We start from the raw sequence: 16,454 nt of genomic DNA on the forward strand, positions 1-16,454 counted from the left end.
CCTGATGACCAAAAAAGTGTTTTGCTCATCTTGAAATCACACTCCCCAGCAGCTCTATAAGCACCCCCGCCCAAGTGTCCCTTACATCCACCTTCCCCCTAAAGGCAGGAAATCACTTAGAAAACATTTCCCAGGTTCCTTCCTGGCCAGAGGTCATCTCCGTGTTTCGGACCAGCAGGAATCACCGTGTTCTCTGACACAACACCGGAGAAGGAAGGTCTGTCCTGCCCATCCAGCACAGTGCTTTCAAGCTCGCGTTTTTTAGCTGCAACTCCACCCCGTGCTGGTGGAAAAGGGATCAGTTCCTACTGATCGCAGGAAAGGGAGGTCACGGGGTTTGCTTGATTAAATCACCACAAGCCAAAAGGTTCTTTCTCTCTTCTCACTGAGAATTGCTCAGAGGCTGTTTAATTTGTTCCAAAAAGAAAAACAAACCAAAAAGACCAAACCCCAAGCCCAACCACCAACAGCACACACGGAAAAGCAGGTGTGTCTCAAGATCCTGGGAAAACAAAGGGCAGAGACTGAGGCAGAAAGTGACACTTGGATGGGAAGTTCCCATCCCAGCACAAGAGGACAAGTTTGGAAAAGGCTCGGACAGGATCAGCACTTATCCTACAGGTATGGATGATTTGTGTGAAATGCGGCATTCTTTTAATCATTTGGGGCAGGTGAAGGTGGCTTGAAGGAATGTTCAGGGCCAGATTCTGGCTTTGCAGAGCTTTGCATCAGCAGTAAACCTGCTGCGGGAGGACTGTGATCGGCACGCGTGTCGTTCTGTGGTGATTAGCTGTCAATTTTCTGTAGGAAACTTTTGGCTTTTCAAGATGTGAATTAAGCCATTCAAGCCTCTGACAAAGTGCTGCTGCCTATTCGCTTGGCTAATGAATGTTAATAGAGGCTGTGATTAGTTAAAGCTCGGGGCTGCAGAGGTGAAGAGGGATGTGCACGGAAATGCCGTGCTGATCCAGACTGCATTTATTACCTCCTAAGTCGTGCTACAGAGTTTCAGAAAAAAAAAAAATCAACTGCAATAGCATCCAGATTTTTTTTTCCCACTTCGTTTTATGCTTACAGTGGCTGGGATTTGCAATGCAAATGCAGGCACTGTAATTTTGTCAGCTGTGTAGAGCTGTGGGTTTGTTTCTTTTAAGAGTAATCTCTTGCATCTGCCTTCAGTTTCATATTAGGTGACATTCACTGACAGGGAAGAGGGACTTGGGGCACTTGTGGCCACAAGTCTTCAATCATCACATTTATCTTGTTTCCATTCTTTTCTATCTGTGTTTTGAGCTGCTTAAATGAAAGCCAGTTTTATAGTGTTCTGTTGGAGTGCTGATGTGCTGCTGCCAGTGCTCTGTGTCAGGGGGGATACAGGGATGCTTTCTGATGCTTTCACCTCTGTTGATTCCTTTATCCCCAAAAGTTCTGCTCCCTTTCCAAACATCTACATTTCCGAGCGGTACCCACTGTTTGCTTAAATGGCCATGATTCAGAAAGAAACACGGCTTTGGTGTCACCTTGTACAACCTTGTTTCTCTCTTCCCATCAGTGGGAAGGTGATGCCCACCTGTGTGCACAAGGAGCTTTTGGGTTTGGGGAAGAAAGGTGTTAATGTCTGAATGCTGTAACTCTCACTTCCAGTGACAGTTTTATGGGAGGCAATGAGCTTGCAACAGGCAAGGGAATAGCAAGGGAAAGGATGTTGAGAATTTGAAAGCCCGAGGTTCCATTTTTCCTTCCTCCATCACTTGCTGTTGCATAATGAAAATGGTGTTTCTCAACCCATAGATTTTCCTCTCATCCAGAAAATTCCTCATCATTGCTTAACCTGTCCTGAGATGTCTGGCAACATTGCAGAACAATGTGATATTTAAGGAAATTTAGGGGCAAATCTTTAGCATCTGCACAGCAGTGACACTTGACTGAACTCAGTGATGGCTCAGCCAGCTCAGAAGGAACCTGGCGAGAGTATCTGGCATCTGTCATTATTTAGCTTCCCTAGATTCATCTGAGTTTGCCTCCAGTGATCCAGGTTTAAAAAACAAACAAACAGAACATGCTGTAGGCTCTGGAAGATATCTTTGTCCTGATCTTCTCGGTTATTTTTATTTTTTTAACACCTTTCAGACGGGCTTAATAAAGCAGTTTTCCGACATCTGAATTGGAGACGTGGGAAATTCCTCAAACTAGGCAGAGCTTCCTCTCATTGTTGTAACACAAAGGACCAGTGCAGCCTTTACTAGAGTTCCTTTTTTAACCCATTCATCTTGACCAAGAACACTTCCCTGCTGCTGCCACTGCTCAGGGCTGTGATTCGCAGTTTGCCAGAAGACAGCAGACAAGCATGGATGTGAATTGCATCATCCATGAGGACATAATTAGTTTTGGGGCTCTCTTTGCACATCATAAATGAAATGCCCTTGCATTTGAAGCTGAAATTATTTGTTGCTGGAATTAATCTCAGCCTCCTGTAAGAATCATGGCTTTTTAAAGCAAGTGGGAAGAACCTACAATAAAACCAAACTCCTTGTGGAAAACCATTTCCAGTTTTCCATGAAACAGTTTCTTAGGACTGTGATCACCAGGAGAGGTTCAATTGCCATTCATGAGCTGATCCAACATAACTGCATGATTATACAGAGTTTATTTCTTAAATGATCTTGCATGTGGCTCATCCTGCCTATGGGCAGTTACCACCCTTCAGCTAATCTGATCCAGCACCTGCTGTACTGGTAATGGAGCAGCAGCTTGTCCCCCTTATCTGTGCTCAGCAACATCCTGAACGAGGACTGAGCCAGCACTGGGTGAGGGCAGGAGCTGTGGAGGTTGTGAGAGTGGCCCTGGAGGGGTTGTGTTAGGAACGTGAATGAGAATGAAGGCACAAGGTGGGTGTGCAGGAACAGGGAAAACAGAGATTTCAAAAGATTTACAGTGGCTTTGTTTTCTCTCTGATGGAGGTATGGTCCAGTCCATGTTTGGTTTCGTGGTGTTTTTTGGGTTTTTTTCAGAAAAGAGCAGCTCCTGCAGAGCAGTTAACTCAGTGTAGCAGGTTGTATAGTAATTACAGTGCTATATTTGCATGTTATAATGCTACCTCAATGGACTTTGTTAAGGAATTTTTGACTACATTTACAGGCTATTCTGGGAGCTTGTCTGCTTGCGATGGTGGGAGATGTTTCACTCCAACAACCATCCTATGACATGACATGGATGTTGTAACCTTAATCCACTGTCTCTGCACATAGTCCATACCTTTTCTTCAAAATTCAGTTTATTCCTGTGGAAGCCTGCAATGCATTCTGCCCCAAAGCCCTCTCCTCTCCATCATAATTCCCACCTGAGCAAGACAAACAAGATGAGTGTGCTGGGTCTGGCTGGGATGGAGCTGATGTTCTTCATAAGGTGCTGTGTTTTGGATTTGTGGCTGAAACAGTGTTGATAGCACACCAGTGTTTTGGCTATTTCTGAGCAGTGCTTGCAGAGCATCAGGGATTTCTCTTTTTTCTGCTGGCTCTGTAGTGAGTGGGATGGGGGTTGGGAGGGGCTACAGCTGGGAAAGCTGACTCAAATTCACAGAAAGGATGTTTCAAGCCATATAACGTCATGTTCAGCAATAAAAAAACAGTGATGGGGGTCAGGGTGGTCTTTCAAAGTGGCCATTGCTTGGAGACTTTCTGGGTACACCTGTGCTTGTGGGAGGTGGTGAGACATTGCCTTCATATCACCTTTTTTTTTTTTTCGCTTTCATCTTTCTTTCCCTTATTAACATTTATTTATCTCACCCCAATAGTTTTCTCAGTTTTTCTCTTCCTATTCTGTTCTCCATCCTGCTGGCAGGTGAGGAGTAAGTGAGTGGCCATGTGGGTGCTTAGCTTTAGGCCAGGGTCAAGCCACCACAACAGAATATCTAGCCCACCCTTTAGACACCTTCCAGTGGACCACTTTTGAACAAACAGAAGGTTTTTCCCAGCCCAGAAAAAAGCCCCTTTAACTCCCTTGTGCCTTCTCAATCATCTGAGTTGCACGAGGTAATACTTGTTTCAGGAAGAAGTCGAAGGTCAGTCACCTAATATTGACCACTCCTGGCACTGAAGTCCTCCATTCTGGATGAAAGGGGAGCTGAGTCTCATTTGCCTTTTAGGTATTTCTACAGGTCTTGCTTTATAAGGCCATTGGTGCAAGCACTGATGGGTTTTTCCTGCACCAGGGTCTCTCTAAACACCCTGTGAAGCAGAGACAGCAAATGCCACCCTTGTTTGGCAGCAGAGCACTGAAGCACAGACATAGTCAGGGTCTGCTTACAAGGCTGGCTGCTGCCAACCCAGGCTCTGCTTGAACCCACCTCAACAGGAAAGAAAATGCTGTGGCAGGCCAGGTTTGAGGATGCCTGTGAGTAGCAGAGCTGTATGCATCCCCCATTTAAATCTTAATACGAAATATTAATTTCCAAATGCCTTCCCTCAAAACATAATAGAGCTGTGATCTAGTATGTAATTTACTGTCCTCGGAAATTCCTCAAAACGGCAGAGCTTCCCCCAATTGTTCATGCACAGAGGAAAAGCTCTACTAGAGTTCCTGCTTCGGCTCAATCCTGTGACCAGAGGCTTGGCCCTCCATGACCACCAGGCTGGGTGTGTGAAAACCATCTTCATTCCAAAGATGTCCCTACGTGCCTTATGACAGGCTATTCACAACATGTCCCTTGCTCCTGAAACTGTTTTACTGTTCCTTCTTGAGAGAGAAATTCTTTAAATTCCTTCATGGAGTCACTAAAATTTGGGTTGACTGATCCTGTGTCTGAGATCCCGGATGAGGCTGTGCATGCCTTAAGTGTCTCTGACTGTAAGGCAGGACTGATGGTACTTCCTTCCTTCCTTCCTTCCCCTTGTTATCCATCCTGTTTTAAATCTATGGCTTAAAAAGTCCAGTTGCTGTTCGTAACCACTGTCCCTTATTGGAGTAGGGACACACAAAATGTTAAAATCATGGAATCACAGAAAGGTTTTGGTTAGAAGGGACTAAAGAGATTGTCTTGTTCCAACTCCACTGCCATGGCAAGGACACCTTCCACTAGACCAGAATGCTCCAAGCCCAGTCCAACCTGGCCTTGAACACTTCCAGGGATGGGGCAGCCACAGCTTCTCTGGGCAACCTGTGCCAGTGCCTCACCACCTTCACAGTAAATAGTTTTTTCCTAATATCTAATCTAAACCTACCCTCTGTTAGTTTAAAGCCATTCCCTCTTGTCCTATCACTCCATGACCTTGTCAAAAATCCCTCTCCAGCTCTCTTGGAGCCCCTTTGGGTACTGGAAGGGGCTCCAAGGTCTCCCCAAACCCTTCTCCTCCCCATGGCTGAACAGACCCAGCTCTCCCAGCCCGTCTTTATAAGGGAGGTGCTCTGTGTTGTTACTGAAAATCTGCCTTAAAAGCTGCCTTCTCTTTTCCTAAATGCCTTATTTATGGACAGACTCACAGTGGTTGCCCCAGCAAGGTTCCAGCATCATAGTACCAAACCTAGCAAAGGCTTAATCCACCCAACTGCAGTTAATGGAAGCTTCCCTTGTCCCTAATGTAAGTACATGTGCTTTTGGGGGTGCTGAAGCAGAGAAGATTCCTACTGAAGTAAGACCTAGATTGCCTGTACAGTCAGCAGAGAGAAACACAAGGGCCTCTGAAGGCTTGTCTCTACATGCCACCAAAGTGGCACCAGCCTTGTCTCATTTAGGGCAGAAGAGCTGAAGAATATTCCTGTTCTTGAAATGCAGGATTTACCTTAGGCCATGCTAGGAATAGGAGAAACATCTGTCACAGCATGAGTTAACCCTGAGGCCATCTGTCAGGGCACAGCTCACCTCCATGTGCCTGAAGTCTCCTTTTATCTCTAAACAAGGCAGCCCAGGCTGTACCATTGACTGGGAATGGCCTCTGGCCCATAATGTTCTTTAAATCATTTCTGTGAGTCTTGGCATTGGCCTTGGCTGAGACAGGGAACATGCTGACTATGGACTAGATCTCCTAGAAAAACAGGGCAGGCAGAGACCCCAGCAGGTCATCTACCCCAGCCCTGCATCTCGTGTTTGTTTAAGCTCTCTGAAGGCACCAGGAGCTGGAGAAATGCCATTCCTCTGCCCAGCTCAGTGTTGAATCTCATAAGCAAACCTGCCATCAGGTGCAAGTTGTCTTTGCGTTGCTGTTTTTTTATGCTGTGTGAGCCCAACAAGCACCTTAGGGATTCACAAATCAGGATCATCCCTGGTCTCAGCCCGAAATGTGATGTAATTGTGAACCAGGATAAGCATGACTGAAGTTTATTATTCCTTAAAGTCTTCTGAACATTAGTAAAGCAAAATAGTCCCATCTGGGTTGATGATAGTCTGTCTTGATCTGACACATAATGCCAGTGATGAAGATATAAGACTTCTGATGATTTTGAAAACATTATAGACAATGTTTAACTTCATGTTTAACAAAATTTAGCTTCAAATAAGTTAAATACTAGCACTATTTAGTCTTTCTAAGTTATCCTGTGCTCTGGAAGACAGACCAGTACAAAAATAGTAAGGATGGAAGTGAGTTATCCTGTGCTCTGGAAGACAGACCAATACAAAAATAGTAAGGATGGAAGTGCAATCAGTGGAACAACATGTAAACAATTATTTTTTTTCTCTCAGGCTTGATCATTACAGAAGGGAATTAAGAGATATGGACAGCAGAAACCTGCCTTCACCATTCTAAGGGATTTCCCTCCATTTATATCATTCTGTGTGCAAAAGGTGGATGCTATTTTGTACTTCTACATTTTTATTGCTAGGTGTGACAGGGCAGGCCCTCAGGCAGGAAACTCCCGCTGTCCAGAGCAGGATTATACAAACTCCAAATGGCTGACACCTACACAACTTACAGGAGTTTCCTATACAGCCAGCTGTGTTTGCAGCAATAACCGGAAAAAAATCAAGAGGTTAATAAAATGAAATGAGCAGGAAGCATGCAGTCATCAGACTTTCTAGTACTCCAGTCTATAGAAGTAACCCATGTCTGGCCTGACTTAGGGACCCAATCCAAAACTCATTGAAGCCCATGGAAATTCCACTGCAGCAGATGTTGTTGGGCCTCGCTTTTCACTGTATTGATATGGGAGTACGTGGAGAGTTCCACCTGCCCTGTACTCAGACAGTGCTGGGCTTCAAATATCTTGTTTTGTTACTTCTAGCTGTGAGACAGGCCTACATCTAGCTGCAGATGCTCCAAAGAGCATGAGGAGAAGAAGGGAAAGTTCATGGTTACATCCCTTCTCTCATCCCAGTCATCAGAGGTGAGCAAATGTACTCTGGTGGGTGCTTTTCCACAGCCTTTCAGTTGCGTGCAAAGAGCTGGAATAGCAGGGTGGAACTCATTGTTTAGCTTTCTTTTTTTTCTTCAATTTTTTTTTCTTTTTTCATTATTCCTTCTACAAACTCCAGCATGGAAGTCAAGCAGGAGCCCTTAGCTGGACTTGAGAAAAAACCTCCTGAGTGGAGGTGAGGAAGAAATGCCAGGAAGAAGACAAGAGATGGGCAGGTCTTTCTTTTTCCAGTAAAGTACTGATTTAAAGGCCATTTCACTCTCGTTTCAGCTATCACTGTTTTCAGCCTGGCATATTAATGTGCCATGTGTCATGGACAGCATTCATCCCTTCACTTATGGTGTGCCAGGACATCTGTTTGCACACAACTAACATAAACAAAACCTGCCCCCCTACTCCCCCAGAAACAATACCTCTGCTCCTGTCCTAGAGATCCCTGAACATCCCATCAAGCTCAGCCCCCTGCACCATGCTAGGCATAAAGCTGGAATAGCACAGTTGCTCAAACATCACAGAGAAGGCATGCCACAGCCTGTTTATTGCCTGTTGGAATCCTTATCACTAAGCAGTTCAGTTTGGAGTCCTTGATTAATTAGTGTTTATTTTATTTTTGTTCTCATTCAGATGTGTTATCTAAGGTCAGTGCAACTTCCCTTGTCCCCCCTTTCCCTTTTAGCCAACTCTCCCATGAAATATTGTTGTGCCTGGGTGTGTATTTCTTAAAGTCATTGTATGTTTTCTGTCTGAAACAAACATTGTCTGATCATCCAGCTTATTACGCACTACCCAAAGGTCATGCTTTATGCAGAGAAAGGAAAGCTCTTCTGTTTTGGCTGAGGAATAACAAACTAGACAGGCACTGAGGACAGGCACTGAAAACAAGACTTTAGTCCCACAGATTGAGCCTCTGAAAATATGTTCTATAGCTGTTTGAAAAGGGTTGCTATAGGCTCTGGGCAGCCATGGAGCTGGACTGTCCTGTGCCAGTCACACATCTCTCCCTTCATACCTTCCAACCTTTGGCAGCTCCTGGTTCCTCTCTCCATGCATCCTTCACCACCACAGATCTCACAGCACCATAAGCCTTTCATTCAAAATAGCTAAAGGGAGGCAGAGCTGTTTGAGCCACAGGAAAATGCTGGCATGGGGACAGCAGAGATTAATTAAGTTCAAAAAATATAAAGCCCAATTAGAAAGACGCAGAACAAGTACCAAAGAGGTGGGAGGACTGCTGTGCTAGAATGGCATAGGACTCTTCAGCCTAGACAACTGATGGGGAATATAAACATGATGTATGCTGCTATGAGGCCACAGAGAAAATATGCACCATCCAGTTTGACAATTAAGGACCAAACCTGACCCTAAGAGTTGCAGATTCAAAGCAAGCAAAGGAATTCAGACCTCCTTGCTCTTGGGAGTTATGGATATGGGACACTCTCCTTTGCACAGCTTGAGAGGGCATTAGGGTTGTTAAACACTAAGGACTTGCTTTTGCCTCCAGAAGTCCCTGTACCTCTGGTAGCCAGAAGTAGAAAGAACATTCTGAAGATGTACTGCTCCAAGCTTACTTCACTTTTGTGAAATTCTTCCCAAGGACCTCTGCTTTAGCTCATGTTGGATATTAAGCAACTGGGCTAAAGAATCCTTGGATCCAACCAAGGGCCAATCTGCTTATGGCATTAAGTGACTAGTACCCATTAGAAAGGATGGGGAATGGTCTCCAAGTGTGAAAAAAGAAGTAAAAGCACAGAATTAAAGGCTTTTACAATGAGACTTGAGACAAACCTTTAAGGCAGAATGTGGCAGGCTGACCACATAAGGGGCTGGTGGCCTCAGTGACTCAGGATGTGTCTTACAGCCTGAGGAGAGGGCCAAAAGCTGAGGCTGTGGACTGATATTCACCCCACAGCAAGCTCTGCTGGTTGAGGACGTTTTCCCTCAGAGTTGTTTGTTGTCCTCTTCCTGCTGATGCCAAAGGTGTGTTCGCCTTCACTTCTGCACAAAAGGAGCCACATTCCCAGACACAGGATGCAGAAAAGTTTCAGCCAACAGGAATAAAATACCTTTATTTGAGATGGCTGCATGGAGATGGATAACTGTGTATTCTAAAACAGAAGTGCTTGTTCCAACTTCTGCAATTATAACCCCTTGCCAAAGAAGTCACTCCAGGATGAGTGTTTCTTTAGGTCCCCTAATCAGTTAGTTATAGACATTGAAAAGATCCTGCTCTGCCTTTCCTTTTCCAGGCTAACCAGTCCCAGCTCTCTCAGCCTCTCTTGGTGTGACAGAAGCTCCAGGTCCTTAATTATTTTTGTAGCCCTTTACTGGACTCACTCCAGTGTGTCTGTCTCTCTTGTACTGGGGAACCTGGGAGCTGAACACTGTGCTTAAGATGCATCCAGAACCAGAAAATCTCATCTTTGAGTCTGATATCAAATGAGAAATGTTGTCCCAAAGACTCTAGAAAGAAGACATTGACAGGATAAGAGAGGCTTCCAAATGTGTCTGGCTGTAAGAGACAGAGAGTGGCTAAGTCAGACAGAAGGATGAGGTGGAATAGGCCAGGTTCTGCTGGGTGAAGAGAGTTTTTCTGAGCTAGGGAACCCATGTAAGGAGCCACAGGTCTGTGAGAATGTCTGTAGAAGCAACCTGGCCACCAGATGTGGACTACCAAACCCTGCTGTGAGGGATTATACAGCATGTCAACAAGATGTTATTTCTGTCTCTGATGTCTCTTGATCATGCTACACTGGTGAGGCCATAAAACCCATGCACTATGTGGCCATCACCTCCCTGCCAAAGACAGAGATACTTACTCTGAAGAAAAGTCAGTTCTCAGCAGCCCTACCTATCTAAACACAGTGACATGGCTGTAAGTGCAGGTGAATTGTTACCTAGCCCCAGGGGACAGGCCAGACAGAGGTCTAGCATTGGTGTGGTACCTTCCCAGACAGGTCAACTGTACAGCTGACCAGAAATTGAGACAGTGTTAATTTTGTGCCAGATGTGTCAGACTGTTTCTTATCTTCCTCCTTCCCTGAGTTAATGCTTAGCCAATAACTGTGGCAGTTGATGCTTATTCATGCAAGGATACCCTCACTGATTTGGCAGATCACTGTTCTCCAGTGACAAGGAATAAGTCCAACTGTGCACTGTTCTGGGAGGGCTAGGACAAGGTTCCAGGGCTGGCTGGCACTTTCCAGGATGTGTTAAAATGCTCACGGAAAGTTCTGTCGGCTGCTCTCAGAGTATTAGGAATGCCTGAAGGATGTGATAATTTGGCCATTCAGTCAGGCAGTATTTTCTGTGCTCTCAATCATCTGGCTGAGTGGTTCCTATTCTAGCTACTGTTCCCTGCAAACATGAGTTCTGCAGAGCTGTTTTCTCCTTGCAGGAAGTCCTGCTTGGTCATGGTATGATTTGAGCTTGATCTGCAGATAGCTGGGGCTGAATTATTTTCATTTTCCATGTAGGCTATTTGGGTATGTAAAAAGGTCACCACCAATTCACAGGAAAGCTTACAGAGAAATAGAAAAGTCATAGGTCAAGAAGAAAAAGTATATATTTCATGAACAAGGATGGAATATGTGAGTTGATGTAGAAAAGGATGTGAATCAGAGCCTCCTCCGAAATATTGTTTTGGGGAAACCCTAGATAAGGCTACAGGTACAGTTTACCTCCTCTTTGCTTAAACTAGTGGGAATATTGTACTGCAGAGGTCCAGAAAGGAATTCCTTAACTTGTCTAAGATAGAATCATAGAAACATTACATTGGAAAAGACCTCTGAGATCATCAATTCCAACTATTAACCCAACACAGCCAAGTTCACCACTAAAACATGTCCTTAAGTGCCACATTTACATGTATTTTTAAGTACTTCCAGGCACAGTGATTCTACCACTTCCCTGGGCAGCCTGTTCCAATGCTTTACCACCCTCTTAGTGAAGAATTTTTTCCCAGTATTCAATCTAAACTTCCTCTGAAACAACTTGAAATCATTTCCTCTTGTTCTGTTGCTTGTTACCTGGGAGAAGAGACTGACCTCCACCTCCACCAGAGGTAATTGGAAGAGATCAACAATCTACCTTGCACCCCATTGCCACAAACTCGCATGGAGGTAGAATCAAAGACTCTCTTCCATGTCAGCAGTTTTATTGCCTGTTCTTAAAAACCTCCACTGAAGGAAACTTTGCAGATGCCCTGGGTGGCCTAATTTAATGCTTTTAAATGTTACAATTACACATTTTCCATAATCACCAGCGTATTTAGCTTTGCTTCAGATTGTGTGACTTCACCCAGCTGTCACTGTGAACACACATGTCAGTCCTCTACCAGCTGACAGGTTGTAATTGTGTCCATATTTGAGTTTTATCCCATCTAAACCGAACAACCTGTTCACAAGATTATACTCTGATCATGTCTTAGCATTCATAAGGCTCTCCTTTGGATGCTCTCCAGTGCAGCAACATCCGGACACAGCGCTCCAGCCAAAACATCAACAGCATCACGTAGAGCACTTCTGTTATCTCCCAGGTCTTAAATGAAAAATATTTGTTAAAAAAAAAAAAACAAAAAACAAAACAAAACAAAACAAAAAACTAAGAATGAGATTTGCCTTATTTTGAACATCATCACCATGAGTTTAGGTAAAAATCTTTGAGTGGCTGAACACGCAAAATTCAGACTCAAAACTAATAAGAATTGCAAATGGTGTAAGAACCTGCAGTGTTGCATCTGGCTTCTGAGAGCTTCTGGCGTCTTTTTATGCATTTAGATACACAACTGGATTTGGTTACACAAATTGCTGAGGTTGGATTGTAGAGATGAAACTGAAGTGTTAACAGCTGGGACTGGAATGAAGGTACCTGAGTCAAGAGGGCTGTATGTTAACCTGATTTCCAAGTTGTTTCCTCGTTAACTTTCGCTTTGAACAGTATCTCTAATGTTGCACCTGTGTGGGAATGTTACACTGGTCTATTTTGTTCATGCCAGATGAAATGTGTTCGCATGCTTTTGTAACTGCACGTTTCCATTGAATTACAGGATCCGCGTAGCTCTGCCTTGTTTCGAATGAGTGCTCCTCATTCAGAGCAGTTGTCCTCTAACACACCTTTTGCTTGCTTTCCTGAGCCTGTGAAGGTTAAGTGCAGTCTCAGATGTTTAAACAAAAAAGTGTTCTGGAGTTGAAACTTTAGAACTTTACAATCCAGGAAGTTCACAGTTTCTGGTGACATGACAGTACGGGATTAATGAGTACAGGAAAAAACATCAGGATGATCAGGACATCCCCTGTGGTCGCATACCAAGTTGATTACATACCTAAAGCTCTGGCATTGTGTAATTTTCACATTCTTCTGCAACGTAAACCAAGATTTCTCATACCTTTAGGCTGCAGTTTAATGGTACAATGTCTTGAGCAGAAACCCTCTTTTAAGAAAGCCTTACTGACCTTTCCCATTCCCACACCCCAAGGTGCTGTTGGCTAAAATTGTTGAAAGTCACAGCAATACAAAAAAGAAGACACCAAAAAAAAAGGAGGAGGGGGTGAGGGGAAAGGAGAGTTTAACTCAGTCCAGTTTTCCAGTCAAGCGCTGTCAGTGTGGAAAGTGTGGATCCACCACAGCTAACTCAGTCTAAGCCAAGCCTGTCCTCTTCACCTCAGCCTCTGCACTGGCACTGCTGCTTATCCAAACCTGCAAGCAGTCAGCCAAGGGAGCAACACTGGGTGAAAATAATGCAGCTTTTTCTGTGGGGATAGACTATGGACTTGTGTTGAACAGCTTGCCAGGGAAGAAAGTAAGAGGTCCTCTTTGTCCTTATCATCCTGCCCCATCTGCCAACCCCTGTTCCTTCCCCCTTCCCTGCTTGGGGCCACTTATCTGCTCCTCTCCTCGCTTTGGCCTTGGCACTCACTGTGCCCTTCCTTCTCTAAGCTGATTAGACTTGCTCAGGTGAAAGCAAGCTTTACACCTTATTGCTGCTTTAGTTTCCCATAGGGAGCATCAGTCATGTCAATTTAATCACCTTAAAACTGCTGGAAGAGGCTGAGGTCTGACTCACCACATTGCAGGCAGCAGCCAGTGACCAGGTTTGCAGACAATGGAACAGACCTATCTCATGAGTTAATTGCTGCTTAAAAAATAATCCCCCACAACGTGAACTTAATCCCAGGCTTTTCCACAGACATTACACGAGCTCAATGTGTCACTGCCTCGCACACTGCTGTGGAAACAAATTCTGTTGATGAACTGGCTGTGATCAAACACTGTACGGAGAAGGGCCCCATTGTTACTTGGACAGATGGTCCCTGTTTGTGCAGTGGGTTCCTGGCTCCAGATTTTGTTCCAGGTAGAAACATACATAACACATCAGAGTTTCTCTTGGTTTCTTGGAATTTCCTGCTCTTCCCCACCTTTCACAGTAGCCATCAGAGCCACAGGTCTGCATCTCTGCAGAGCTTCTCCAAGGGAATAAACGTGTGTCCCCAGAGCTTTCCAGGCATGGCCCACAGCAAGCATGCTGCCAGCTCAGGCAGGGAAATCTTCAGGGTTTTCCTCTTCTATAATTTAAGTCAAAGCCCACAAACATTTTTCCATAGCTACAAAACATGATTTTGCTGCTTTCAGTCCTCAACACCCTCTTTTGTTAGAACAAAGCAGGTGAGTAACAGCAACGGAACAAGTTAGTCCACTAATCTGCAGATAAGACACTGGAGGACTCAAATGAGTGCAGGGGGAAATAATGAGTACTACCTGATGAATGGTATCAGGAAATATCTCCTCTTAAAATGCCTTGTGGGTTTTCTGCAGTGGCATATCTGCTCAGACACACACTTGAAATTTGAGTGTAGGCTCTAGAGACAACTTCTTTACTGGGCAGCAATAACTTGTTCAACTAATTATACAAGTTCCTGTGTCTTAATTTCTCTTTGAGAGGGCAGCCTGGGCTACAGAAGAAAGCAAAGGATGTTTAAGATGGATCTAATTAGAAGATCTTCTCTTTGAACGACCTGAGAAGGTAAACCATGTTGTATCTCTGGGTGTTATCTTTATTTTCTAAAACATGTGTGGTGGTAACTATTGTGCTGGGTGGATCTGCAAGAGAAGGTGTAATTATTTTGCAACATTCGTGAAAAAGAGAAGCTTAGAGGAAAAGTAAAAAGAAGGTCATGTAGCTCACCTGTTTCTTCGGTTAAAGTGAGACTTTGCTATTTACCTCTAAGAATCCTCTGCATTTTAGAATTAACTTTGAACAATATTTTCCAGCCTGAATGCTGTGGAGAATAAGAGATTTGGTAGTAAATCTTGACTTCTTTAGCTCTCTGAGGCTTTATAAATTGAAGTTACTTATTGCTTCCCAGAAGACAGTTTGTATGAAAAATGAGGAATGTGTCCACACAACTGCTTTACTCACTGAAGGCAGATAGATACTTGGGAATTTGCTGACTAAAAACATTTACAGCAGTGCTTTATTCATTAAGAAATTAAATGAATGAGGGGGACAGCCACATTACTTGAGAAGAACATTAATACTTTTCCCTATTTGCAATTTGTTTGCTAGTTTTCTGGTTTTCTAGATACTGGCTTGGGATGTTTTGGAGTTTTAAATTGCTATCAAAGCCTGAGTAGCACCACAGTTCTTACATGAGTTGTCCTCTATATGGTGTTTTACATGTACAATTAACAGGGCATTTGCTTTCAGCTCCATGGTCACACAAAGGATGTGTCTGAAAATAGAGGTGACCCATAACATTTGAATATGAACACAAGTCTGAGAACAGTGCAAAAGATAAATGCAAAACTGTACCAGATATTGTTTAACCTCATCATAAATTTTGTTTAATGACCTTTTCCCCTTTCTATTGTCTGTTTCATCAACCCATCACCTATGTAATACAAGTTCTTTGTACAGATTAAGCTATTTTACCACATGCTGTGAGCATATGCTGCACATACAAACCTACCAGAAACCTTTGTTTTGTTGGTGCTTCAGTTATTAAGTCATGCCACTAGCTCAGGGAAAGCTTATAATGTTTCCCTCTTGATCCACTTTGATCAATCATGGTCTTGGGTTCAGCCAGATCCGTGGAAGTCTTGAGTTACAAGCAGATGATGTCTTCAAAATAGAAAAGCAGTGTCTTTTGTGGAATGCTGGGTATACTGACAGACATGCCCAGGAAACTGAAACCCCCCTCCTGTAACAGTCTTTTTTTTAATAGATTTTGGGGTGGGGTGGGAAGATGTTCTGAATCACTGTGATGTCTTGCTTTCTGGTTATACCTGTATAGGAGTATAAGAGCAGCTATATTGTGTTAGCTCAAATGTCTACATAACAGTGGCATTTTTTGTTTTGGTTTGGTTTTTTGTTTAAATTTGTTTGGTGTGTTTTGCTTTTGTTCGGGTTGGGTTCGGCTTTTTTGGTTTTGGTTTTTCTCTCTGTTGCAATCCTAAAATATCTTAAAATTAGTTTTCCTTTTTCAATTACCTCTCGAAATTCAGTTGACATTTCTTCAGCCCCCGTTTCTGAGTGGTAATAGTCAGTTCGGTGTCCATCACAGGACACATAATGTCACGATCATTTCTTTCTGCCTTACACTTACTGGTGCTGAATTTCATGAACTTCATGACTGAGTCACTCAGTATCCTGTGGCTCCAGCGCAGATCTTCACAGGCAGACTTTCTCAATCACGTGAAGTTTTCCACAGTGTTGCATCACTGACCACTGCCTTTTCCACATCATTTGAGAACAGAGGGTAAGATACAGGCTTACACCACATTCCTGCAGAGCTCTGGTGATGACATCTCTATACTGGAATAGAAAATAATTTATTCCTACTTTTGTTGTCTCCTGTGTTTCAACCAGGTCTGTATCCAGGTGAAGTCTCACTCCAGATGGATCTCCCTAAGAACCACATTTGGTGATAAACCCCTGCTGGATACCCGCATTGGTGACATCAAGTACTATAACTCATTGCCATCCTCTTTCAATTCCCAAGGTGAGACCAGAGATCATTTTGATATTACAGTTTTCTGCTCCCTGCTTGCTTGGGAGCACCAGCTCTGATATGCAATAGTGGCAGTAAACAGCCACTGCCAGTGTTCATTAT

At 43.8% G+C, this 16,454-nt stretch overlaps 1 protein-coding gene across 3 annotated transcripts in view; it reads left to right on the forward strand.

Annotated features, from left to right (window-relative positions):
* The first annotated feature begins 284 nt into the window (after positions 1 to 284).
* ADGRF5 (adhesion G protein-coupled receptor F5) overlaps positions 285 to 16,454 on the forward strand; it is a 42,695-nt gene continuing 26,525 nt past the window's right edge. For 2 of the 3 annotated variants that reach the window (XM_051810047.1, XM_051810056.1), the window contains exons 1-2: positions 285 to 621; positions 16,211 to 16,343. The gene's annotated coding sequence lies outside the window, so the exon portion shown is untranslated. Of the gene's footprint in view, positions 622 to 14,281; positions 14,366 to 16,210; positions 16,344 to 16,454 lie in introns of all 3 variants that reach the window. The other variant, XM_051810064.1, reaches the window with a different exon arrangement.

The sequence above is a fragment of the Manacus candei genome, unplaced genomic scaffold (genome assembly GCF_025592945.1).
Source record: "Manacus candei isolate 608988 ecotype Guabito, Panama unplaced genomic scaffold, ASM2559294v1 h1tg000007l, whole genome shotgun sequence".
Lineage (NCBI taxonomy): Eukaryota > Metazoa > Chordata > Aves > Passeriformes > Pipridae > Manacus > Manacus candei.